Below are 26,150 nucleotides of genomic sequence, written 5' to 3' on the forward strand. Positions count from 1 at the left end.
GGTTGGGGAACAACTCCATCACCTTTGTTTCCTATCAACCTCTGTTGCCAAGCTGGGGGCTCCCACAGGACTATCTACCAGCAAGCCAGAAATTAAAAAGATTTAACTTTCAAGATCGCCAGCCTAAGGAGAGACAATCTTATTTGTATTGAATTAAAAAAATAAACTAACTTTTTTCGAAAAGAGCCTTAACAAGACTCCTGTGATAAAGAACACTATATCTCTATAACATTAGCCAATTAAAAATCCTGTCTTTCATCTTGAAGAAATGCAATGACTTTTACAATAATTCCCCAAGGTGAGGTCACGACTATAATGAACTGACGGATATATAATAGCTGTCTCATATGTGAAAAGTAAAGATCCATTTATGAAATTTCATCGTGCAGGAAGACTAACATGTCTATTAAAGGAAAAATGTGAACTCTGGGTCTCTCACTGGGGACTCATTTAAATGCAGTTTTGCTAAACTAGCTACAGTAAGGGGCCAAAACAGGAAAGCTAACTGTAAACTCAGATAAACTAGCACTTGTCTGGTAACAGCAATTCACATTAAAGGACTCCAGTGGATACCAAGTCAGTAAATTTGTAAACATATTTCTTCACCACGTGTTCCCTGAAACAAGCCTAAATTCTGTTCCTGGTACAGATATCTTGCTGATATCTTCAGTATAGGGTGACCAGATGTCCCGATTTTATAGGGACAGTCCTGATTTTTCAGTCTTTTTCTTATATAGGCTCCTATTACCAACCCTCCACCCTACCCCCGTTATGATTTTTTACACTTGCTGACTGGTCACCCTACTTTTAAAAATCAAACAAGCTATTTATATTAAGATGAATTTTATAGAACACTAGAAAAATTTGAAAATACAAGTGGCTAAAAATATTCTTGTACATCATTGGCTACTGAGTAAATAAGTCACAAAGGATAACTATTATCCTTTTATTATCAGCACATTGGTTTTTCCACTGCAAGGCCTTTTGCATTACAAGCAATATTTCCTCATATTCCTGCTGTTTAGATAGTTTTAGTATTGTATTAACTGAGTTCTGGGTAATCAGTTTTTAGAAATCAGGCTTATTCATGCTTACTTAAACAACAAATATAGGGGTAAATTTTGCTGCATTCTCAACTCTAATAGTATTAGCAAGAATTTTCTGTAGCCCAATTGAAAGTTCATTCCATGAAAATGTGTAACTCGCTCAATAAACTTTGTTTTGCTAAGACTAGGAACCTAGCAAAAAAACAAAACCACCAACACATGGCCTATATGTAGGGAAAGTTGTGATGGATACAGTTTCAATTATTTGAGAGGGGAGAACATTTGTTCCTTCGGGCTGGGGCTGGCTATATTGTAGAAGAGGAATAGCTACTTGTTACATTTTTGAATTCTATTTTCTGAAGATATTTATATAACACCTTAAGCTCCATGGCTGAAACACTTGGGCAGCTGAACAAAGATTATATTTAAAAGTAAAACTAACAGTGGCAGCATTAAATATTATATATAATAAGATTCAAACAGATTTCCAGTAGATTTTTAGGATACAAAATGAAACCAGACATAGTGAAAGAGATGTAAAGTTGCCCAATCATTTTGAAAGACTATGAAGTTAATTGAAATTACCCATTTTCCATTATAGGAAGAGTCACGTTTAAAAAGTGTTCTGTGTTTGTATATATGTAAATAGTTAGTGGATAAACCAGTAGATGGCACTTAATATGTAGCATAATTCCTAGATTTTGTAAGACCAATAAAACTTGTGCACTGCAAATAGCTCCCTCTGGCAGCTCTTTACAAGTGCCACATTTGGGGGCGGGGGGGGGGCTGAGTAAGTACTTCTGCATGTGCATATGGTGTTTTGCCAATGGAAATGGCTGTACCTGAGTCAAATTCACACAGTGAGTGTCCTGGCTTGACCATTGGGGAAGCTTTTGCAGTGAAACTGGCTAGGCCTGTGTATTTTCCATCCCAGTATATAGGCATGATTTTGTCAGGGTGCAGAAAGCAGGACGTGAAGAGGTATCAGGATATTAAGGACAAGAATTCTCAAAATATGGGAAAGACAAAATCCAGAGAAATAAAAAACAAAGTAGAAATGATTGACTATCACTTGGAGATTGTTAGCTATATTGACTCAGATGTACACATTCCAATTAACATTCATGCCTCCATTCAGATTTCAAAATAGATAAAATTTCAGGAAAAACAGGTAAAATTTTTCAAACAAGTTCACATAATTTCCTTGCTGTTTCCCTTTACCAGGTCTTAATTGAAAGGAAAGCATTGGTCACATTTCACTTTCCAATTTGTAGTATATGCAATACTAGTTTGTCCCATTTAGACTCCTCTACTTCGTTTTCTGTGCTCAGTCCATTTATATAGCCTATTACAGTTTACTCTAGTAAATGGAATATATATTGCAATGACTTTATTGGTCTCCATTTATCTCTCCAACCTTTACAACCAGATATTTTTAAGCTACATGTCACACCTGCCTGAATTCATAGTTCAACCTTCCTAGCTTAGGTTTAGGCAAAATACTGTATACTATTAAAGAAGTTCAAACTATGAGACTTAATATTAGTAACCAAGAATGAGGCCCCATTGTGCTAGACACTGTACAATTAGATAAACATAGTGTCTAAGTCCCTGCCCTGAGCAACTTAGAAACTGAATAGACAAAACAGAGGGTGTGTGTGTGAGGGGGAGGATTTAACAAGCAGAGTGAACTATGTGATGAAGACAAATGTCATTTAAGTTTCACAACTGGGGGGGTGAAGGAAGGAGCATTTGTTTAGTTAGAAGACAATAAGCTAAACTGAAAGAAAAGTGAAGGGAGTGGGGATGAGCGGATCAGAGGAGCAGGTGTGGAGCAAAACTGAGGCAGGGATGGAGTAAACAATTCACCCACACAGGGCAGAGAAAAATCCAATCAAGACAGTAGGAAGTTCTCCAATAATACAAAGATCACCGCTTCTGCAGCTCCTACTACGAGCTGCAATATTGAGTGTATAATTCTTTATTCTTCATGATAAAAATCAGCACAACCAGATTTTACAACTGACTACATAAGAGCAAGATAATCAGAAAACTACACTTAATCCTTGAAACTCTTATAGAATATTCTGACACGTACAGTCAGGCAATATTACCAGAACCACTACTGTGAGATGCATACTAAGTTCCATGGAAAAGTCTCAGGACGCATCCAGAACATTAAGAAATAAACGTATGATTGTTCACTAATACAAATTTGAGCAGACACTCTGTTATTGGAAAGAACAGCATAGCAAGATATGCTTCACAGGTCATTTCACAGACCCTTGTGAGCACTCCCTGGTGGCCAGCATGAGGATTGCTGGGAGGAAAATCCAAGCCTCTGTGCTCCAGGGGCATGTTAAGCTGTTATCCCTTCTTGGAAATGGGCCTCCTCAGCCCATCTGCCCCACACTCCACAATCAGTGTGGACTCCCAAGATACCCCAGTTACTTAAACATGCCTGCACCCCCTAGAACTCCATCCAAAAGCTTCTGGTTTACAGTTTAATTCTGAGGGGTACGCTGCAGTTGTGAAGCATTTAACAGACTGAGCAAAGTGTGTCTCAGTCTAACACATTAATGCTCTTTTATACTTATTGTATAAAGTACAAGGGAGTATAGATCATACAAACACTAAACACAGGTTCCCTGCCTCAGTTTCCTCACCACTCCATGGCATTATTTGGGCTTGGATCTGAGTCCTTTGGGTTGTCCAGAATCCTTGGGACCATCTGGGCTCAAGAAACCAGGCACCCCAACCCCAAATGCTACTACATGCTAGATACCTCTTCCTCTTGGAGCCCCTTACCCAATTTCTGTGACCTTACTTTCTCCTGCCCCATTCTTCCAAATCATTCCTGTTCTGCATTTCTTTAAACCCCTCCTGATCACCTGGCCTCTTTTGTTCTACTCCTGGTAGGTTTCCACTGCTCCCGCTTTCACCTTTCCAAAGAAGTTGGCTAAACTAATTTTCTAATGGTGCAGCTCATTCATTGTTCCCTTGCCTAACCCAGGGTTAGGTCAAGACCTAGGCATCTCCTATTGTATCTGTCTGGTGTGTACATGTCAGCAGTGGTAGACATACATACACCCTTTGGCAGTTTTTCAATTTCACATTAGCAATCCATCTCAGAAGTGGTTCAGAAAGAGCCCTAATTCATCACAGGTCACCGAGTAATAGCCTGGAAGAAAGGGATATGCCTGGATGCCAATCTGGATTCAATTTATTTGAACTGGCTTACTATGAATATTATGCCAAAGCTTTAGAGTGTAAATAGCAAGGAGGGAGAGGAAATTTTACTATGATACATGTGGCCAGGGTGCAGCGAGGAAGTAATTCAAACTAAAGGAATAAAAGGGAAAATTTAGGCTACATATCAGGAAGATGGTCTTTGTAGAGAAGTGGTAGATGCCTAATTGTTTGGCACTTCTAAATTAGACTGGCCAAAGCACTAGAAAAGTGTATGAGAGGGAACAGTCTTCCATTGGCAGTGGATCAATTCTAACTTCTGATTCTGAATGCTGGTGGACAATAAATGATCCACTTACATTTAGTTTCACTCTCCTCCCTCCCATGAATGAGCTGTACAGTAGTTTGTATTGCACAGCCATATAACACAGGTAGGGTGTGAAAATTATATAACATGGGGATGTAAATCCAATAGGCCAAAAACTACTATCTGAAGATATTTCAAGCCATGTGACCACCTGTTAGGATGACCAGACATCCTGATCTTATTAGGACTTTCCTGATATTAGGGGCTTTGTCTTACATGCCACTGTAACCCCTCCTCCTAGTCCCCCTCCCCCAAGAAAAAGCATCCCAACTTTTCACACTTGCTATCTGGTCACCCTACCGCCACGCCACTCCATGTATTGGGGATTGTCAACTCTAATTCCCCACTCTGTCACTTTGAATGCAGAAGGTGGGGGCCTTCAAGGATTCTAAAAATTAATACTGGCCACTGCAGGCTGGTAGTAAGTTCCCAAGGTTACAGCTTTTCTCTAATCTTGGATGGGTAGATGCTGCTACCAAGTGCAGAACCCCTTTGAGAGCTCAGGAAGGCACACTTGGGAATTCCTTCCTGTGGGATACCCTCAAGCCCTTTCAGCTCCCCTCTGGGGAAGAACAGAGGAAGAAAAAAAAAGGAAATCAGTTGTTGCTACTAGATAATTAAACATATGCACAAACCTTTTAAGACACACAAATCCAATTCTGTTCTTTAAAAAGGTAAACTTTATTAATAAAAAGAAAGAAAATACATCTGGGAACTCGGGCTCTTGCTAGATTTTAAAAGAGCAACTACAAGAATTAAAACACCAAGAACAGCTTTCCTGAGGTCCAGCTTAAAGGTTACAAGCAAAACAAAAAAGAGTTAGCACAGAGGAGTTCACAAGCCATAACAAAATAAAAGGGATAAACTTAATTGCGTCTTCCTAGACATTTCCTGATCTACTTACATATCTGGGGTTTTAAATGAGTAGTTTCTAGGTATGATTCTGATGATTTTTCATACCTGGCCCAAGCGTCTTACAGCATGTCTGCTGCCCTGTCCACCCAGGGTGACCAGACAGCAAATATGAAAAATTGGGACGGGAAGGGGGGTAATAGTAGCCTATATAAGAAAAAGATCCAACAATCTGGATTTCCCTATAAAATCGAGACATCTGGTCACCCTATGTCCACCTCTCCCCGGGAGACCAATAGACTGACAAAAGGGGAGTCTTTTTTTCAATTTTAAAAAAGTTCTAGCCTTCCCATTGGCTCTTTTGGCCAGGTACCCACTCACTTCCTTTTACCTATGCATAGCGGTGAGACTTTAACCCTTTACAAATAGTAGCTGTTCTCTAATTGCTCTAAGAGAGATATAATTACTGGCTGGCTGGGTGTCCACAAAAGGGAGGTACACCCCCCCCTTCATTTATCACAGGGATATAACTAGTATCAGGGCTAGCTCTACGATTTTTGCCACCCCAAGCAAAAAAAAAAAAAAAAAAAAAGGCACTCAGACTGCTGAAGCACAAAAAACACCCCCCAAAAAATGGAATGCCGCCTTTTAGCATGTGCCACCCCAGGCATGTGCTTCCTTCGCTGGTACCTGGAGCCGGTCCTGACTAGCATTCACTTATTTGGCAGAACAGGAAAGAGATATTTTCTAGCCACTTGACAAAATTCAGATTACTGCTAATTTTTCCTTCATGTAGTCACTTGTGCATTCTCCAGACTAATTAAGTCAGTCACATCAGAGGTTGCTCAACTGATCTGCTTTTGCCCACACAAATCTCAACCTCTCAGCTAGCCATTAAGATTATTGGCAGGTTGTGAGGCAGCACTGACCATGCTGGCAATGATTTCTAGCTGCTTGCCTTTTTAGTTTGCTTGCTCCAGGGAGCTGTATTGCAGTCTGCTGGCTTCTCATCTCTTTCCCTTCACAAGACTTAAAACCCGCAGCATGAAGTTTGAATAAAAAATTTTAAACTAATGTAGGTGTTGTTTTGTCTGAAAAAAAAAAGTGTCTCTGGTAATTTTAACCAATCTATTAAAAAAAAAAAAGAAAAAAAGAGTACACCTCTACCCCGCTATAACGTGACCTGATATAACATGAATTTGGATATAACGCAGTAAAGCAGTGCTCCGGGGGAAGGGGGGGCAGGGCTGCGCACTCCGGTGGATCAAAGCAAGTTCGATATAATGTGGTTTCACCTATAACATGGTAAGATTTTTTGGCTCCTGAGGACAGTGTTATATCGAGGTAGAGGTGTACTTCCCAAAAATACTGTCATTAAACTAAAAATGAGTACACTACCCAAGACACGAAACACAGAATGATTGGCGAGGTGAGCTGAACTCCCTTTGTCTTTAGGTACGTCTACACGGCACACTTTTTGTTGGTGTGTACAGTGCATATACTATATGCCCCACCTTGCATGAAGACAGTGTAGACAGTGAGGTGCTGCTTGGGCAGATAACGTAAGGACACACCTGAAACCCTGTGGTACTCATCCAAGTAGGGCCTCTCCCAACAGATTTATGTATTTATTTATTTATTTTTGAAGGCAGTGTAGTGTCCCATTGCAGTGAAAGGCTCCACTAGCAGCAAGCTGCTGAAGCCTTTCCCCAACACAGTGAGACTGTGCTGCTGCCAGTTGTGTGCAGCATAGATGTAGCCTATGCAGTCAGGTTTCAACATTTTTGGTGCATGCCTCCCACATGCTCAGCTGTACACTGAAGTGCAAAATAAATGTTTCTCTTTACATTATTAAACACAGTGGGAAAAAACTGCACAGTGCAACCTGTTCAGAGCCACCACTGGCCCTCCCATTTTGGGTGCCATCAGGCCAGCTAGCTCAGCAGTGCTGCTGCACTTTCAGACCTCCCCTCTGATTCCAGTGGAACAATTTCCCTTCTTAACAGCAACATTAGCAAATTAGCTTTGATGCAAACTCCAAGGCACATTCACAGTGGCTGGAAGTGTGTTTCAGGGTGTCTGCTTCATAAAAGCCAAGTTAATATGATGGAGAGAGGAGACTAGAGTGGTCTCTGACTGATAATGCAGATGTATTCACATAGTAGGTAACTGCAAATACAGATTTCATTATACATCCTTGCTATTAATTATATGGACCACAAACTTGTTCAAGTGAGGAGAGTTTGTTTGAACTGTTCTTTCCATGAGGCTCAGAAGTAACACATTTTCAGCTCTCCTGAACAGATCTGCCTCAGCTCCCAATGAAGGTCAGTTTCAATAACTGCTTCAGGGTATGCCCGTCAGCATCAAAAAGTCCAGTGAAAGAAGCAGTGCAGATGTGATAGTGCCAAGCCTGAGGCAGTGCTTTGGGCTGCTTGCCCAGAAATTACAGGGGAGAGAGGAAAAAGGGAAATTAAGGAAGGAACTGGGCTGAAAACAGGCCCGAAGTGTAAATAATGGGATAAGTGTGTCTGGGGAACCCTCCAGCTCTCTGCATTTTCCTAGATATATCTCACCTGAGCATGAAGAAAACAGGCAGCTGGTATTTGAAACCCAAGTATTTAATTAAATAAATATGTTACACATAAGTACATTAAGTACCTATGTATCAGAGAGGCTATTTGGGTAGCTTAGATGAAGTGAGTCTGGTAATCTCAACTCAGTTCCCAGTGCTGTTGGCCAATATATATTAAAAAAAAATAAAAGCCCAGCATAGAAAATTCAGGCTATATATTAATATGCATTAAGCACAATATAACATGATGTATATATGTCTAAGAGTTACATGAACTGAATTGGCCTATGTCTTTCTATAACCCTGTTCACTTAGGGCAAGTATCCAACAACACTTTGCCAAGCTGAAGTTAACTTTGGCATTAGAAAATAGGAAACTTGTCAAAAGGCAATACACATTGATGTTCTGCCCTGGCACCACCTGGGGAAGTACCTTCACGGACCAGTACCTGAAATGCTAGTATACAAAGCAAAGCTAAGAATGGTACAGAACAACAAGTTAAAGGAATTGGTCCAAACTGATGGACTGGATTTTAGTGATGTGTAAAGACTTTTGTAACTTGTAAAATCATCCTATAAATATTCCCAGCTGAAATGTGTAACTTCCTTGTGCAACATTGTTAAATTCACTTCACATGAGTCAGCTTTCCAGAAACTGGTATCATATTAAGCCTTTTCCTATATTACTATTATTTATTATTATTGACTTTCAGTAATAAACCTGACTTGATTATTTGATCAACAACAAATTTGATTTCATAACAAACCCAAATGTTGTCAAGCAATTGGTTATGCAAGTTTACCAACAGTACAAAAGCTGGCCATCACAAAAAAGTATCTCGTAAGTTGGCCATAATGAGCAGCCATGTTATCACTTGTCAGCCCTGTTGTCATGCTGCCCTCAATACAAGCGCCAAACACTGAGAGGCTCTAGAGAATGAACTATCCTTCCTGGCAGTCCTTCCCAGGATGGAGATGCAAGCTTCACCAAACTGAACCTCTTGTATTACCTCAACTCCTGGATCTGCCTGTGCTGTGGCTAAAGAGAGGAGAAAGTTCATCAAGAACAGCAGCCCACCTCCTGTGTCAAGCACCAAATCCGTAACAATTAATGTGAAAAAGTAGTTTGTAAAAAACAAAGGGCAACACCTCCTGAAGGTGTGAAAAGTCAATCAGTATTAGACGTGGCCTGCATCAGGATCCCTGAGCTGGAGAAACCCAAGTCTGTAACCATTTCAAAAACAACCAGGATTTCATGCTCATCTTTAGTTAATATGAACTAATATCTCATGCTGAGGCATTCAGCTGTGCCTCATACCACAGCACAGCATGCCAGTGTGCGTATGTGCTGTCCAACACACACCTGGGGAAGTATTATTGATTGATACAGTTTGGGAAGTAGAATCAACAGAAACAGCAAAAACATGTGGGGGAGGAGAGAGAGTCTATGGTACTTATATGGCCATATTACAGTTGTATCTGAGCACCTCGCAATCTTTAATCCTCAAAATGCGCCTATGAGATGGGTGGTGATATTAGCCCTATTTTAGAGATGGGGAGCTGAGGCATAAAGACTATAATAACCCAGTGGAAACTAAGAGCCCAAATATTTTGTGGATCTGGGCCAAAGTGACTTGCCTGAGGTCACAAACTAAGTCTGTGGCAGAGCAGGGAATGTCCCAGGCTAGCATATTAATGATGGAAAGGAAGGAGGATAAAGTGGTTATTCTAGATGAGTAATCTTTCCCCATAAATTGCCTTGCTGTTGTACACATAATCCCACTATAGTGATGGGCACAGGCTCACTGAATAAGGATTTCCTTTTCATAAACTGTGAATGTTCCAGAGGTGGGAGATTGTCGTGCACTCATTGAAATCTATAAAGTAACTTCGATAAACTTTTTAACACCTGTCACTAATTTGAAATTGACCAAGATGAATAATCATTGAATGACAACTAACTTCTCCACCTTGTCTATTTAGCAGTTTGTAGTACTGTGTATATAAATTAGCATGTGTAACCCTGTGACTATACTATTGTTACTTGCCATCCCTAGTTCCTTCCTGTTATACATTATGTTCACTTGTTCAGTTTTATCTTACATTAGATTGTAAGGAACTTTTAGGGCAGGAACAGAATTTTCCAATATATTTATACAGCACATAGCAGTAGGGCCCCAATGTTGCTTGGTGACATTTCAGAACAAAACAAGCCGCAGAATAGTGGACAGAGTAGCCCTCTGGATAAGGTAATAGCCTGGAGCTCTATTGATTTCCCAGAGTCATACAAGAAGGCTTTTAGCCTCTCTCTGCTTCAGTTCCCCCTTCTATAAAGGAGAGGGGAGATAATCATACTTCCCTGCCTCACAAAGGAGTTGCGAGGATAAGTACATTCTAACCTGGAAGGACTCATGTATGGGGGGGGGGCAGGAAATCATAAGTATCTTAGATAAAAATGTGCTGAGACATCTGTCCTAAAAGAAAGTACATACTTACACAGGCAGGCGCTTACATGTGGATGAATTATGGTAGTTATGGAAAACAACTTCAATTTTTTGACCGCTGTGCATTTAAAATATAGCTATAATGAAATTAGTTTTTGCTTTTAATTCCTTGTTTTTAAGGAATTCTTCAACTTCTGTAAAAACTTTATGGTCCTCATGGAAAGTATTTAAAATACTTGGGCCCTGATTGGGAAGTTGAATCCACATGGGCAGACTATTGTGCCTCTAGAGAGTCACCTGAAGTCAGTTTCCCACTGGTAGCCATGTTAGTCTGTACCAGCAAAACCAATGAGGAGTCCTTGTGGCATCTTAGAAACTAATAAATTTATTTAAGCATAAGCTTTCATGGGCTAGAACCCACTTCATCAGATGCACGGAGTGGAAAATACAGGAGCAGGTATAAATACATGAACAGTTGTGAGTTGCCTTACCATGAGTGAGGTCAGTCTAACGAGACAATTCAATTAACAGCAGGCTACCAAGGGAGAAAAAATAACTTCTGAAGTGGTAATGAGAGTGGCCCATTTCAGACACTTGACAAGAAGGTGTGAGTAACAGTAGGGGGAAATTAGTATTGGGGAAATTAGGTTTAGGTTTTGTAATGACCCAACCTCTCCCAGTCTTTATTCAGGCCTAATCTGATGATATCTAGTTTGCAAATTAATTCCAGTTCTGCATGTTCATGTTGGAGTCTGTTTTTTGTTGAAGAATTGCCACTTTTAGGTCTGTTATTGAGTGACCAGAGAGATTGAAGCGCTCTCTTACTGGTTTTGGAATGTTATGATTCCTAATGTCACATTTGTGTCCATTTATTCTTTTGCGTAGAGACTGTCCGGTTTGGTCAATGTACATGGAAGAGGGGCATTGCGGGCACATGATGGCGTATATCAGATTGGTAGATGTGCAGGTGAACGAGCCCGTGATGGTGTGGCTGATGTGGTTAGGTCCTATAATGGTGTCCCTTGAATAGATATGTGGACAGAGCTGGCACTGGGGCTTGTTGCAGGGTTTGGTTCCTGGGCTGGTGTTTTTGTTGTATGGTGTGTAGTTACTGGTGAGTATTTGCTTCGCTGTCTGTAAGTGAGGACTGGCCTCTCCCCCAAGGTCTGAGAGAGTGAGGAATCGTCCTTCAGGATAGGTTGTAGATCCCTGATGATGCGGTGAAGAGGTTTTAGTTGGGGGCTGAAGGTGACGGCTAGTGGCATTCTGTTACTTTCTTTGTTGGGCCTGTCTTGTAGTAGGTAACTTCTGGGTACCCTACTGGCTTTGTCAATCTGTTTCTTCACTTCAGCAGGTGGGTATTGTAGTTTTAAGAATGCTTGATAGAGATCCTGTAGGTGTTTGTCTCTTTCTGAGGGATCAGAGCAAATGCGGTTAGGGCTTGGCTGTAGACAATGGATCATGTGATGTGGTCTGGATGGAAGCTGTAGGCAAGTAGGCAAGTATAGCGGTCAGTAGGTTTCCAGTATAGGGTGGTGTTTATGTGACCATCGCTTATTAGTACTGTAGTGTCTAGGAAGTGAATCTCTTGTTTGGACTGGTCCAGACTGAGGTTGATGGTGGGGTGGAAATTGTTGGAATCTTGGTGGAATTCATAGATTCATAGACTCTAGGACTGGAAGGGATCTTGAGAGGTCATCGAGTCCAGTCCCCTGCCGTCATGGCAGGACCAAATACTGTCTAGACCATCCCTGATAGACATTTATCTAACCTACTCTTAAACATCTCCAGGGCCTCCTTCCCATAGGTGCAGATGATGAAGATGTCATCAATGTAGCACAGGTAGAGTTGGGGCATAAGGGGACGAGAGCTGAGGAAGCGTTGTTCGAAGTCAACCATAAAAATGTTGGCATGTTGTGGGGCCATGCAGGTACCCATAGCAGTCCTGCTGACTTGAAGGTGTAAATTGTCTCCAAATCTGAAATAGTTGTGGGTGAGGACAAAGTCACAAAGTTCAGCACCAGGTTTGCCATAATGGTTTCAGGGATGCTATTCCTGATGGCTTGTAGTCCATCTTTGTGTGGAATGTACTTGTAGAGAGCTTCTACATCCATAGTGGCTAGGATGGTGTTTTCTAGAAGATCATCAAATAAGAACAAGAGGCTGTCATAACATTTTTTCCCAGATTTGGACCTTAGCATCCAAAATATGGGTGTTAGCATGAAAACCTCCAAGCTTAGTTACCAGCTTGGACCTGGTAAAGCTGCCACCAGCCAGGAATTATACAGTGCCTAGGTCACTGTAGTCTCCCCAAAACCTTCCCTGGGGGATCCCCAGACTCAGATGCCTTGAGTCCTACAACAAAGGGAAATAACCCCCTCCCCTTGTTTCCTGGTTACTTCCTCCCCTCCCTGGACGACCCTAGGAGATTCCCTGCTTCCAGTCCTGGAAAAACAAGTACCGAGAGAGCTAATCTCTCTCCCGCCCTCACCCAGAGGGTATGCAAAGTCAGGCTTAGTAAATCCAACACAAAGAGATTTTCCCCCTGACTTCTTCCTCCCACCAATTCCCTGGTGAGCTGCAGACTCAATTCCCTGGAGTCCCCACTAAAGAAAAACTCCAACAGGTCTTAAAAAGAAAGCTTTATAAAAAGAAAGAAAAATACATTAAAAATAGTCTCTGTATAAGGTGAAAATATACAGGGTCAATTGCTTAAGAAAAAAAAGTGAATAAACAGCCTTATCCAAAAAGAATATAATTTAACACATTTCAGCTACTACACACATGTAAATACAAAAAAAAACTTATTGTCTTACTATCCTTGTACTTACAACTTGGAAACAGAAGATTAGAGAGCCAGGAGATAGAAAAATCACTCTCAGAGCCGAGAGGGTCAGACCCAAGACAAAGAACAAAGAACTCACACCCAAAACTTCCCTCCATCCAGATTTGAAAAAGTCTTGTTTCCTGATTGGTCCTCTGGTCAGGTGTTTCAGGTTACTGGTGTTACCCCTTTACAGGTAAAAGAACATTAACCCGTAGCTATCTGTTGATGACAGAGGCTGCTAGACAACTCTCTGACACCACATTCTACAGGCCATTACCCTCTGACCCCACTGAGGATTACCAAAAGAGATTACACCATCTGCTCAAGAAACTCCCTAAAGAAGCACAGGAATAAATCTACACTGACACACCCCTAAAGCCCCAACCAGGGGTATTCTAACTGCTACCCAAAATCCATAAACCTAGGAATCCTGGATGCCCCCATCATCTCAGGCATTGGCAACCTGACAGCAGGATTATCCGGCTATGTAAACTCTCTCCTCAGGCACTACACTACCAGCCCTCCCAGCTATCTTCGAGACACCACTGACTTCCTGAGGAAACTACAATCCTTTGGCTATGGGGGCTATGCACAAGGGTTTCTCATTACATAATCAAATGACACTGAACAATGTGATACACTATTACAAAAGCTGCACAAATATAAGAACTATTTTCTCAAAAGTTTGAATTTAGTAGAAAAATATATGACTGAATGTGTATAAAATTATAAACCTAGGGAATACCTAATTGTTAATCTCATGTTTAAATAGTTTCCTTCTGACTGTACTTTTTATCCTAATGTTACTGTGGATGTTTCATTATCCATATGAATATCAAATCCTCTTTTGAATCCTACTAAGATTTTGACCTTAATATCATCTTGTTGGAATGAGTTCCACTGGGTAATTAGTTATAAAGAAATACCTTTAATATGACAAATATCAGTTTAAAATATGTTTCAGTTTCATTGAACTTCCTCTTGTTCTTGCAGTCTATTTGTATGCTCTGTAAACAGTCCTATGTAAAGAGGAATCAGAGACTAGGAAAGATTCCAGTCTTATCAATTTCTGAACTATCTTTTATTAATCATTTTTGAGCTGGGGTAATAAGAACTGAACTCATTCCAGGTCAGGGCACATAGACATATACAACAATCTTCAATATGCCATTATAATGCCATTTGGGCATTTCTATTTACCTTCTTCCCTAATACAAAAGCAAGATGAAATCCAGGTAAAATGAAAGAAAACAAAAAAATACATGATTGTTCTTTCCTTCTCTAATTTCTGTGCTCAAGGACCAACCAATATAGTTCCCTGAGAATTGCTTTTATGGCAATTCCACATTGTTATGCTCCCTTTTCTATACAGCTATGTATTAGAAGATCCAAATCCTTTTGTAATAAGATCCTTGAAAACATTAATAGGGATGATATATTAACAAAATGGTAGCTGTAGCTTTCAGCTAAGACTTATGTTTTTGTATTTTTATTGGTTAAGCCACAAAGATTACTTTTCATGAAAAAATAATATACCCTATATGGTACAGGTATGTAATGGTCTTCAATTCTAGCATGTTGAGATAGAGGGCACATATTGGAATCTCAGATATTCTAATCAAACTGAGGGTGCAAGTTCAGTGCTATTTCCACTAATTTAACCAGCTTTAGAGCCTGCCAGTCCCATGATTACATATAGGCTGGTTTTGATGTGTGAATTGAATTACCCTGTGAAGCCACCTTTCATTCTCAAGGTTCTCTGCAGAGGATCATCTATGCTCATGTCTCTTAAACAAAAAGAAAACAAAAATACCCTCTCTCAAGGCTCTTGCATTGCAGCAATCCTCTTTCAGTGAAGGGGGTCTAAATCAATGCTGCTGGATCAATGCTACTAGTCATTCAGAGAAATGCATACACAGTGCTCCCAGCACAAGGATCTAAGGGCGAGACACTGATCCCAAGAAATTTGCTATAGATTTCAATGGGACCAGGATTTGGTTCTAAATGTAGAAATCCAACGGGGATTCCCTTGCATAGCAGTGCATTCCTGACCCAATTAAGGGTGCTAGTTTTATTATGATTAAGTGATCAGGCATCACTGCCAGAAACCAGGGTCAGATTCAGATAATCTCCAAGCAACTTTCTGAAATGAAGCAGATGGCTTAGGTTTTAGATGGGAGCTTTTTTCTCTCTCAGTTTGAGGTACTTGCAATTTAAGTCCCCAGTCACCCCTTCCAGTATTTCTTCCACAATCACAAGCACTCAGGAGTTTGAAAATAGTCAACTATGAATATTCTTTGTAGTAATCACCACCCCACCTGTTTATACAAAAATTAATGTGTATAAAATCTAAACAATACGAGTATGATGGCTACCCTGCAGTCTCAATTAAGAATTCCCCACCCACCTACACCCTCAGTCATGACCCTGTTAGACTCAGTAATGGTCAACCAGGTAGCAAGGCATGACTTCTTTGCTTGACTGGAGCAGACAGGCAGTCTGGACTATCAGGTGTGCTCTGATCTGTGGCTGCCTAGTCCTGTCTCAAGAGATCAGCTCCAGCAACTTCTCTATTGGCAGCAATGCAGTTCTGAAAGGTCATTCCCACTGCCTGCCCAGTCTGACCCAGTACAGTCCCTCAAGTCCAGCTCTGTACTGGGTTCTCAGAGTCTCTAGGTGTGAAACCCAGAGCAAACTGGACCCATACACACAGTCCCCGACTTGTCAGGCTTGCAGGTTGCATCGCTGAATTTAAATTACCTACTAGAGTCCACTGCTTTGCAGCTCAGGGTGTCCAAATTACTCCAGTATGTCTTGCATAATTCATGTTTTCCCTAATGCATTCAACATGTTTAGGCATAAAATGAAAACAAAAACAAACTCCAAGTAATGCAATACACACTACACAGAACTATGAGTGAGAACAATTATATTTTATGTAAATAAAGCTCCACAGCAGCTAGACTTCCCCAATTTCCTGTACGGAGAGCAGAGGGTTCCAGACCTCTAAATTTTCTAGTTCTGGGACTTACAATTCAGAAAAATAGAGGAACAGAATTCTGCTAAACCACATCTCAAACTTTAGTTCAAATCTAGCAGATTATAATATGCGATAAGCTTCTACCTGGACATCCCCTTTTAATTTTTTATTGGTGAACGTGATTCAAATAGCCTTCCTAGGAATAGATTGGCAGACTCAGCTTTTGAGGTTCTGTACTACTAAGATAGAACACGTAAAAGTGCCATGTTTCTACATTTTATAATGACATTATGTCAACATAAAAGTGTCACATTGACACGAAATCTGTGTACAGTGAACATAAGCATGAACTATTGAATAGGGCTAGAAAAGCATTAAGATACTATATAGAAAGAAATACCATCCACTGGTAACAAGGTTAACAATGCAGAAAAGTTCTTCCTTTAACAGTAAAAGTAAGCCCTGAAAAAGGTCAGGTAGTTGTATACTTTTAAAAGCTTTGCTGTAAATACAAACTTTATTCTACTTTCCAGCCAAAATCTACTGAAAATTTAGTTTCTCCATTTGCTTTCTAGGTGGGACATTCTTCATTTCTGTATAATCAAACTCTTCCACCTTACACTGAGAGCAAGAAGCTGTATGATTATTAATGGCAATCTTTTCTATTCTGACTGAAAGACAGTACTCAGATTTCTGGCTCATGAGGATTCTTACAATGAGAGTTTTGAGTGATAGCAGACATTCTTCTCACTCATAGAAAGGTCAGTCAGTCTTCTCACACCTTGTATGACTACCAAACATCAGATAGAGTAATTTTTACTTTATGAATCCTACTTAGCATAATGTAGAAGATGAAAAGTTAATCCATAGTCCAAATGCAGAAAAGATTATAATACTCCCACAACTAATGGCAGGCTTATTGCCAGTCCACATCTGTCTTTCCTGTCTAGTGTAATTAATATTAATTACATTTCCCCTTGTGAAATTAACTTCACTAAATTACACATAAAGGAGGGGAATAGTGCTTTGTATTATAAATCAGAATGTTGTCAGTGACATACAGTCTAATTCTATATTGTTCAGATGAAATATTTTAAAGCAGGATTTGTTACCATGGTAAAATACAGTATGTCACAGCAACAGTACTAGTGTTATACATCAAAGCAATGGAGCTTTAACATTCTCCACCTTCTTTTACTGTAGAGCTTCTTGAGATAAGAGCTGTTCTATATTCTATCATTGCATTCCAGTAACGTACATCTCTCCCACTGGGTCCACATCAAGTGAACTTTTAATTCATTCTGAGAGAGAGAAATCTCAATATTGATGCAAAAATGATTAACAAAACACCTTACTTACCATAATTTCAGTAAAGATGAAAACAAGTTAACAGCCTAATAAAGTTAAGAAGTAGTTATAGGTATGTTATAGCTAGGATGCTTGAAAATAAAACACTATATATTACATTTAGTTAATTATGCTGGAAAATGTCCAAACTACTCAAAGGAATTCCAATATCCTTATCACTTCAGGATAAAACAAGTATCAGGAAAGGTAAACATGGCTTTAAAAGATAGAAGTTTAATCACTATCACAAACTATTGTAACTCTAAAGGAGCCTGGGTCAAAAAACAAAACCATGGAAAAACAAAAAACCTAGCTGTAAAAATGAAAGCAGGCTGTGTAATCAGAGCAATAAATCTAGAGGTAAAGTGGGCCTTTACCAATCCTCCTCCCACCACCATCCCCTCTCCCCCCACACCCAATAAAAACCTTAATTTAAAGCCACATAAAGAATTCAAATATCCTTACTGAAATTGATTTATTTTGCAAACACACTGAAGTCTACATTCATTAAACTTGTAAACTTTCCTACCATAAATGTTCTCTAAGAAATATTGGTTACTTCTATCTCATTTTTCCGCTTAATAGTGAAAACCTTTGTTAAATAGTAAGGTGTTTTAAGTACAAAAAAATCATTTGAGGCTATAACTGGTTACAAATATAAGCAGCTATTTACATTAAACTGGGAAGTTACTTATCTGGCACAGCATTAGCAGCCTCTCAGCAAACTGGAATACAAGAAGAAACTCTCCAAAGATCGGTGACCATTAAGCATAAAGATTATGACTTTAATTTTTAAAAAAGAGAGACTATTTTGAAAGCTGACTTATTGAGAGAACAAAAGGGTTTGGACTTGTCTGAAACAGAATTTCAACTCTTATTAAACCCTGACGGAATTAAAGGGATCGCTCGGAAAATTCTCTGAGCAAAACCAAGTTAAATCTCTAAACTTAAAGATATTCTAAGAATCTCCCACCACAATGACAAAGGAAATATAACTGCCAGGAAGAATTACAATCCTAATGCATATATGCATTAACTACATATTCATAAGATGAAGAGGCTCCTAAGAACAACCCATGAAGGTACTAAACCAATGAAAGGACCACAGCAACCAGCTTTGAATCTAAAACAAGCCTGAAAGATGTGTATTTTTCTATAATTTCATGGAAATAATTAAAAGTGTATACAAAAACTTGAGTGTGAATGCCCATTGTCCTGACTAAAACAGCTCATGCACATCAATTTATCCTGTCCATCTCTACAAGCATGTTGCCACAGATTAAAAAAACAACACACACAAGACTCAAGAAATCATCCCAAAGAAAATCTCCCCAAAACTTCAACATTGAGTGATGAGTAAAAATTAATTAAGACACTGCTAAGGGGTTAGATTTAAATTCTTGTAATGGGATATGAAAATGCTGTAATAACTTAACATTACAAGGTGTTTCTCCTGTTATTCACCACAGAGCGAGACCATGTATTCCTAGAGAGAAGCCACTGCTAAACGTGGAAATATGAATGTTAAGAATCTTAAATCCACTAATTGGCATAATTTAAAGACACCTCCCTTAAATGGCTTCTAAGTAACTGATTTAAATATTTTCTTAAATTTCATAGGATTCAGTTAAGATTGCTTACTTTCTCCAATTATAAACTGCCTGATTATTTATTAACCACCAACAGGACCCCCCTACTCCATCCGTAAAACTTTATTTGGCCCAACCATAAGCAGTTTTAAGTATCTCATAAGATACCAATACTGAATTCCCAATAATTTTGGAAAATGTATCAATTTAACAAAAAGCCACAAAGGTGGTCCACTCTGAAAGGTGTAATACCTGCTAAAAGCTCTCCACAGAGATTGTAACGTAAGTAACCAATTTATCATTTGAATTCTACCATTTGTGTTGTTTTACTTGATGTTTTCTTTAATAAAATACCCATGGTTAATAAATGTAATTATTTTGCTTGGATTTGATCATGGTGTCCCCTGGTATGAAACAGTCTCATGAACAGCCTGTTATCAATAATTCCATTTAATTGGTTTTCCCTGATCTGGCAGTATGAGAAACAAGTATTAAGAGCTGACCTACCCTTTCTTGTTTCTCTAAAAATATTTAGTAATTTTTAAAATAAAGTTACTCGGCATTCAGCAATTAAAGTTACCCCTTTCCAGCCCAGAATTCAACCTCACTCTTTTTTCTTAAATAAAAATTATCTTAGAGTTTTATAGTAATGGTCCAAAACACTGCTGTATCACTATAATAAGCTGTCATCTTTCAATAACTGGTAGAATCCTGCAGTATTCTTACTAAGATAAATAGTTAATCTTGTTTTCCATAAGACAGAAATTCACATCATGACTTGCATAGTCATGATGCCAATGTTAAAACAATTTTTAGTTGTAGTCTCCTTATCACCAGGTCAGTTTTCTTTACTCCATTAAATGGCCAAAATCCCGAATAGGAGAACCTGTAATTCAATAGTGATCGAAAAAACCCAGGAATACATGCCAAAAGCAATCAAAATTAAGGCAGTAGTTTCAAGTTTTATTGTTAAATACAATGTTTTGACGCTGACAATGTTACTTTAAGAAAGACTGAACTAAAAGAATGTCAAATTAAAAAGAAAACTGAAGACGCAGATTGATCTAGTGGGCAGGACATGTGTCTAGATCCTAGGAGACTTGGGTTCTTTTCCTAGCTGTACTGAGAGACATTGGGCAAGTCATTTCAACTGTTTTCCCTCCCGTCTTTGTCTACTTAAAAAATATAATCTCCTCAGGGTAGAGGTTATCTTGTGTAATTTGTTGGTACTGTACCTAACCCTGATCTCAAATGAGGTTCTAGGTGCTACCGTAATAAAATAAATAGGCAAGACCCTGGTTTAAGTAACAGATATTGGCATGGTCAGACTTGAGGTGATGTTATTTGTAGTATTCTGGTTTGGTAATTGAACCATAGTACATTCAATGAAATCTGCCCACTCTTTATATGAAGACTTATTGGATGTTCTTGCTCACTTTAGGGTCCAGACATTTATAAGTTTTCATTTCGTTGAACAGTTTTTCCATTTCTCTATTTGATTGGGCTAATGCATGTCTGCAAATAATTTCTTGTAAACATTTTACTTCTCTTGTGACTACACAGACAAGCATGTGAGATAGACTGTGTCCAGACACATTTTACATGCCACTAGAGGCTCAAATGTGGACCACAAAATGGGACTAACTCACCCAAATGGAGGAATGTAAGATGCCTAAAATTGTACACTAGAGTCACTTACTTGTGATTATTTGATTTCACTCATGTACCAGTAGTCACAGGATACAGATAAATGTCCCACCATGAGACACAGTTTGTGGCTATACTAAATATTTACATAGCTTACAAGTTAAGTGGAATACTCCATATTTTAAGCAGGAGGGGAGGAGGAAGTCTTATTTTCTTCTGCAGAAACCGCTAATTAGGTTTGTCTGGATAAGTGTGCGGTGAATTGCTTCAAAACAAAGGAAAAGTAGATTACAATATGTACAAATAAATAATGGGTTAAGCAGCAACAGCAGAAAATTGGGATGGCTACTGAATTACAACATCTAAAATGCAGGCCATTAAAATGAACATTATCCACTGCAAAGCAAGCACTGAATTTCTACTAATATTTTATCAATGTCAAGGTAAACTTCATATTTGCAAGTAACTACAACTCATTATATTGAAAGAAAGATTCATAGACAAACCTGGGAGGGTCTGGAAAGTAATATCGTTCAAACCTCAGTTCATCACATACAAGTCTCTGGCTAACAAATGACAGCTTGACTATTGTATATTAAATAGGGTTTTATAAACAAACAAAACTTTTTAAGTACAGTATGTGGCACTAATAGATGCAACTAAAATCAAATGTACACAACTTCTAAACCACAAGAAATATTAACATCAGCATAAATCTCATTCAATCTGGATTCTGCCAGGTTATTTACTGATTAGTTTTTTTGCAAAAAACAGAGCACACCAACTCCTGTTAATATAGATTGGTTCCTGGAATATGATCAGCTACCATGGAAGCTTCCCAAGCATGCAGATTCAAATACCTACTAGAAAATGAAAGAGTAAAGTTATCTGAGGCTCTTATGTTGTAAACTAAGGACCTTGTAGTAACCTACCCTCCAAATCATGGGTCCCCAAGACATAAAGTCTCAGCTTGCATAAATCACCACGCAAAGATTGCAGAGGAAACAGATTTAGATCCCAGGCATGAAATCTTGGCTCCAAGGCCGCTCGGGGGGGGGGGGGGGCAAGTGGGGCAATTTGCCCCAGGCCCAGGGCCCCGCAGGGGCCCCCACGAGAGTTTTTAGGGGCCCCTGGAGCAGGGTCCTTCACTCGCTCCAGGGGCCCCAGAAAACTCTCGCGGGACCTGGGCCCCCGGAGCTTCTTCCGCTCCGGGTCGTCATCGGCAATTCGGCGGCAGAAGGTCCTTCTGCTCCGGGGCAGAAGGACCCCCCTGCCGCTGAACTACTGCCGTAGACCTGGCACTTCAGCGGTGGGTCCCGCTTTGGCCGTAATTCGGTGGCAGGGGGCCCCCACCGCAGGTCTTCGGGGCACTTCGGCGGCGAATCCCGGAGCGGAAGGACCCCCCGCTGCCAAAGCAGGGGCCCCCTGCTGCCAAAGGCCCCTTGAATCCTCTGGGCAGCCCTGGTTCTGGACTGCAAGCCCTATGAGGTTGTGTGCACCCCACCCCTCATGGAACTCCATGCTAGACCTTGAGTAGAGGCTGACAGCCTGAATAAAGCTTTTCTCCTTTGATCCAGAAGGGACCCATCCGGGGGTTCTCCCATCACATTCAGGGGTTCTTAAATCCATTAAGCATCCTTCTACAGCTTTTAACTTAGTGAAAATGCCTCCTGTAACTGAACATGTTTTCTGTGCTGTACACATGCTAACTCAGGATTCTGCAGTTTTGAAACCTCAAAGACCATTGACCACAGATACCAGAGTCCTGGCATTTCCCCCTACATCACAGTAATTTACTTATTCTTATCACATTTATAAAAATTCAACTGGGCAATTTTCTAGCATAGCCATTAGATTAATAAATCACTGAATTTAACATCATCCTACTGTAGGATGACTCCCAGTGCCAGAGGAAAGAAAAACAGAAGTCCAATAGGTGCAGACTCAGGCAGTAAAATACAGGTCATGCATATGCCTACCAGTCAGTAATTCTTTCTACATACTGTATCCACTGCCCTTTCTGTTCCTTGCCCCCCATATCATTCATTGCTCTCATCTGTTAAGTCATATTTAAAGATAGAAGATCATTGGGGCTGAAACTCTATGTGAAATCTTCACTGGAGTCTAAGGAAGCTTTGCCATTGACTTCAGTGGGGCCAGAATTTTACCCTCCGTCTTTTGTCAGTAAATCACTTCACTTCAGATGCTATAAAAATAATAAGTAGAAACAGGAAAATCTGTGTCCATCTCTCTAAACATTTTCTCCACATGAGATTAAGAATAGAAAGAAAAATTCTAACAACAAAACAGAGAGATGTTTTAAAGTTCCATTTCAGCATTACAAGCATGACAAATTATCAAAGCCATTTTACAGCTCAGTGATCTTTCAAACAGATTGAAAGCACAAGAAACCATGACATTTCTTTCATTTTGAGAAGGTCAGTGAACTGTCCTTGGCTACTGACCCCATTCACTCTCAGAATGGTAGATCTTATCACGAGCAACAAACAACAAAACCCAAACATTTCCAGTTGCCTAATATAGGGTTCAATTCCTCCCTGTTACACCACTGTAAGTCTGGAGGAAATGCATGAACATCACTTCTGTTCTGAGGTGCACCTGTGCAACCCCTCTTGAAGTCAGTGGGGTACACCAATGTAACTGTGACAAAGTTCCTCCTCTACCTTGGTGGGTCCTGCACTCATTGGCAGATTTGCTCAACTCAGTGATCTTCCCCACAGTCTCGGTCAACTTCTCCTGTGTCTGATCAAGAGTGGGGAGGTTTGGGGGGAACCCAGGCCTGCCCTCTACTCGGGTTCCAGCCCAGGGCCCTGTGGATTGCAGCTGTCTACAGTGCCTCCTGTAACAGCTGCATCACAGCTACAACTCCCTGGGCTACTTCCCACGGCCTCCTCCAAACACCTTCTTTATCCTCACCACAGGACCTTCCTCCTGGTGTCTGATAACGCTTGTACTCCTTAGTCCTCCAGCAGCACACCCTCTCACTCTCACTCTCACTCTCACCTCCTTGCACCTTTTGCTCCGAGCTCCACACATGCACTTCCTCTCCTCTGGCTCCCCCTCACTTGACTGGAGTGAGCTCCTTTTTAAACCCAGGTGTCCTGATTAGCCTGCCTTGATTGGCTGCAGGTGTTCTAATCAGCCTGTCTGCCTTAACTGGTTCTAGCAGTTTCCTGATTACTCTAGTGCAGCCCCTGCTCTGGTCACTCAGGGAACAGAAAACTACTCATCCTGTGACCAGTATATTTGCCTCTACCAGACTCCTGTACCCTACTGGCCTCGGTCTGTCACATAACCAAGATCAGAACCTGGCCTTAAATGTCACCATTCCATTCAGTTGGAATATGGCAGCAAGTTCTGATAAGATGTCGGTGGGGAGATAAGAAAATCTGAGTTTTCCAAACCCACTAACTTTATATGTTATAAAACCACAAGCCTTCCACAAGACAGCTCAGAGATGTGAGGGTAAAAAGAGAATGTGTGCTGGAGGGTGAGGAGGAAAGGAATAAGGTTACCCAAACACAATTTGGGGACAGACTCCCCCTTTTCTGACTACTTGTACCTTGCAACCAGTTGCAACCTCCCTCCAGCAGAGAAGTGAATGGATTGTACAGGTGACACGTCACATAACCATATACAGATTTTCTAATCACGACAGGCACCCATACATTTCTGCCCCCTCAACTGAATCACACATTGGTTGGTCAGTAGATCACCATTATTCAGGGCTCAGTGGAAGTCACCCTTTGCATAGTAATGATTTATGCTAACTTGAAATTGATGTATAGTTTTCATCTTACCTAAAGAAAATTCTCCCTTACTTATCATGGAGGAGAAATAGAGCTGCAATTGCCCTGCACTGTTATGGGTACCCGCGTGGCCCCACCATATGCCAACATTTTTATGGCTGACTTAGAACAACGCTTCCTCAGCTCTCGTCTCCTTACGCCCCTACTCTGCTTGCGCTACATTGATGACTTTCATCATCTGGAGCCATGAAAAAGAAGCCCTTGAGGAATTCCACCATGATTTCAACAATTTCCATCCCACCATCAACCTTCGCCTGGACTAGTCCACACAAGAGATCCACTTCCTGGACACTACAGTGCTAATAAGCGATGGTCACATAAATACCACCCTATACCAGAAACCTACTGACCACTATACTTACCTACAGGCCTCCAGCTTTCATCCAGACCACATCACACGATCCATTGTCTACAGCCAAGCTCTAAGATACAACCGCATTTATTCCAATCCCTCAAACAGAGACAACCACCTACAGGATCTCTATTAAGTGTTCTTAAAACTACAATACCCACCTGCTGAAGTGAAGAAACAGTTTGACAGAGCCAGAAGAATACCTCGAAGAACAGCTACTCCAGGACAGGCCCAACAAAGAAAATAACAGAACGCCACTAGCCGTCACCTTCAGCCCCCAGCTAAAACCTCTCCAGCGCATCATCAAGGATCTACAACATATCCTGAAGGACAATCCCTCACTCTCACAGACCTTGGGAGACAGGCCAGTCCTCGCTTACAGACAGCTCCTAAACCTGAAGCAAATACTCACCAGCAACCACACACCACACAACAAAAACACTAACCCAGGAACCTATCCTTGCAACAACACCCATTGCCAAGTCTGTCCACATATCTAGTCAAGAGAACCATCATAGGACCTAGTCACATCAGCCACACCATCAGAGGCTCATTCACCTGCACATCTACCAATGTGCTATATGCCACCATGTGCCAGCAATGTCCATCTGCAATGTACATTGACCAAACCGAGCACTCACTACACAAAAGAATAAATGGACACAAATGTGACATTAGGAATCATAACATTCAAAAACCAGTAGGAGAAAATGTCAATCTCTCTCTGGTCATTCAATAACAGACCTCGAAGTGGCAATTCTTCAACAAAAAAACTTCAAAAACAGACTAACGTGAACCTGCAGAACAGGAATTAATTTGCAAACCAGATACCATCAGATTAGGCCTGAATAAAGACTCGGAGTGGTTGGATCATTACAAAACCTAAACTTAATTTCCCCAATACTAATTTCTCCCTACTGTTACTCACACCTTCTTGTCAACTGTCTGTAATGGGCCACTCTCTTACCACTTCAAAAGTTATTTTTCCTCTCTTGGTATCCTGCTGTTAATTGTTTTATCTCATTAGATTGACCTAACACTTGGTAAAGCAACCCCCATCCTTTCATATATTTATACCTGATCCTGTATCTTTTACTTCATACATC

The sequence above is a fragment of the Gopherus evgoodei genome, chromosome 9 (assembly GCF_007399415.2).
Source record: "Gopherus evgoodei ecotype Sinaloan lineage chromosome 9, rGopEvg1_v1.p, whole genome shotgun sequence".
In the NCBI taxonomy this organism is placed as follows: Eukaryota; Metazoa; Chordata; order Testudines; family Testudinidae; genus Gopherus; species Gopherus evgoodei.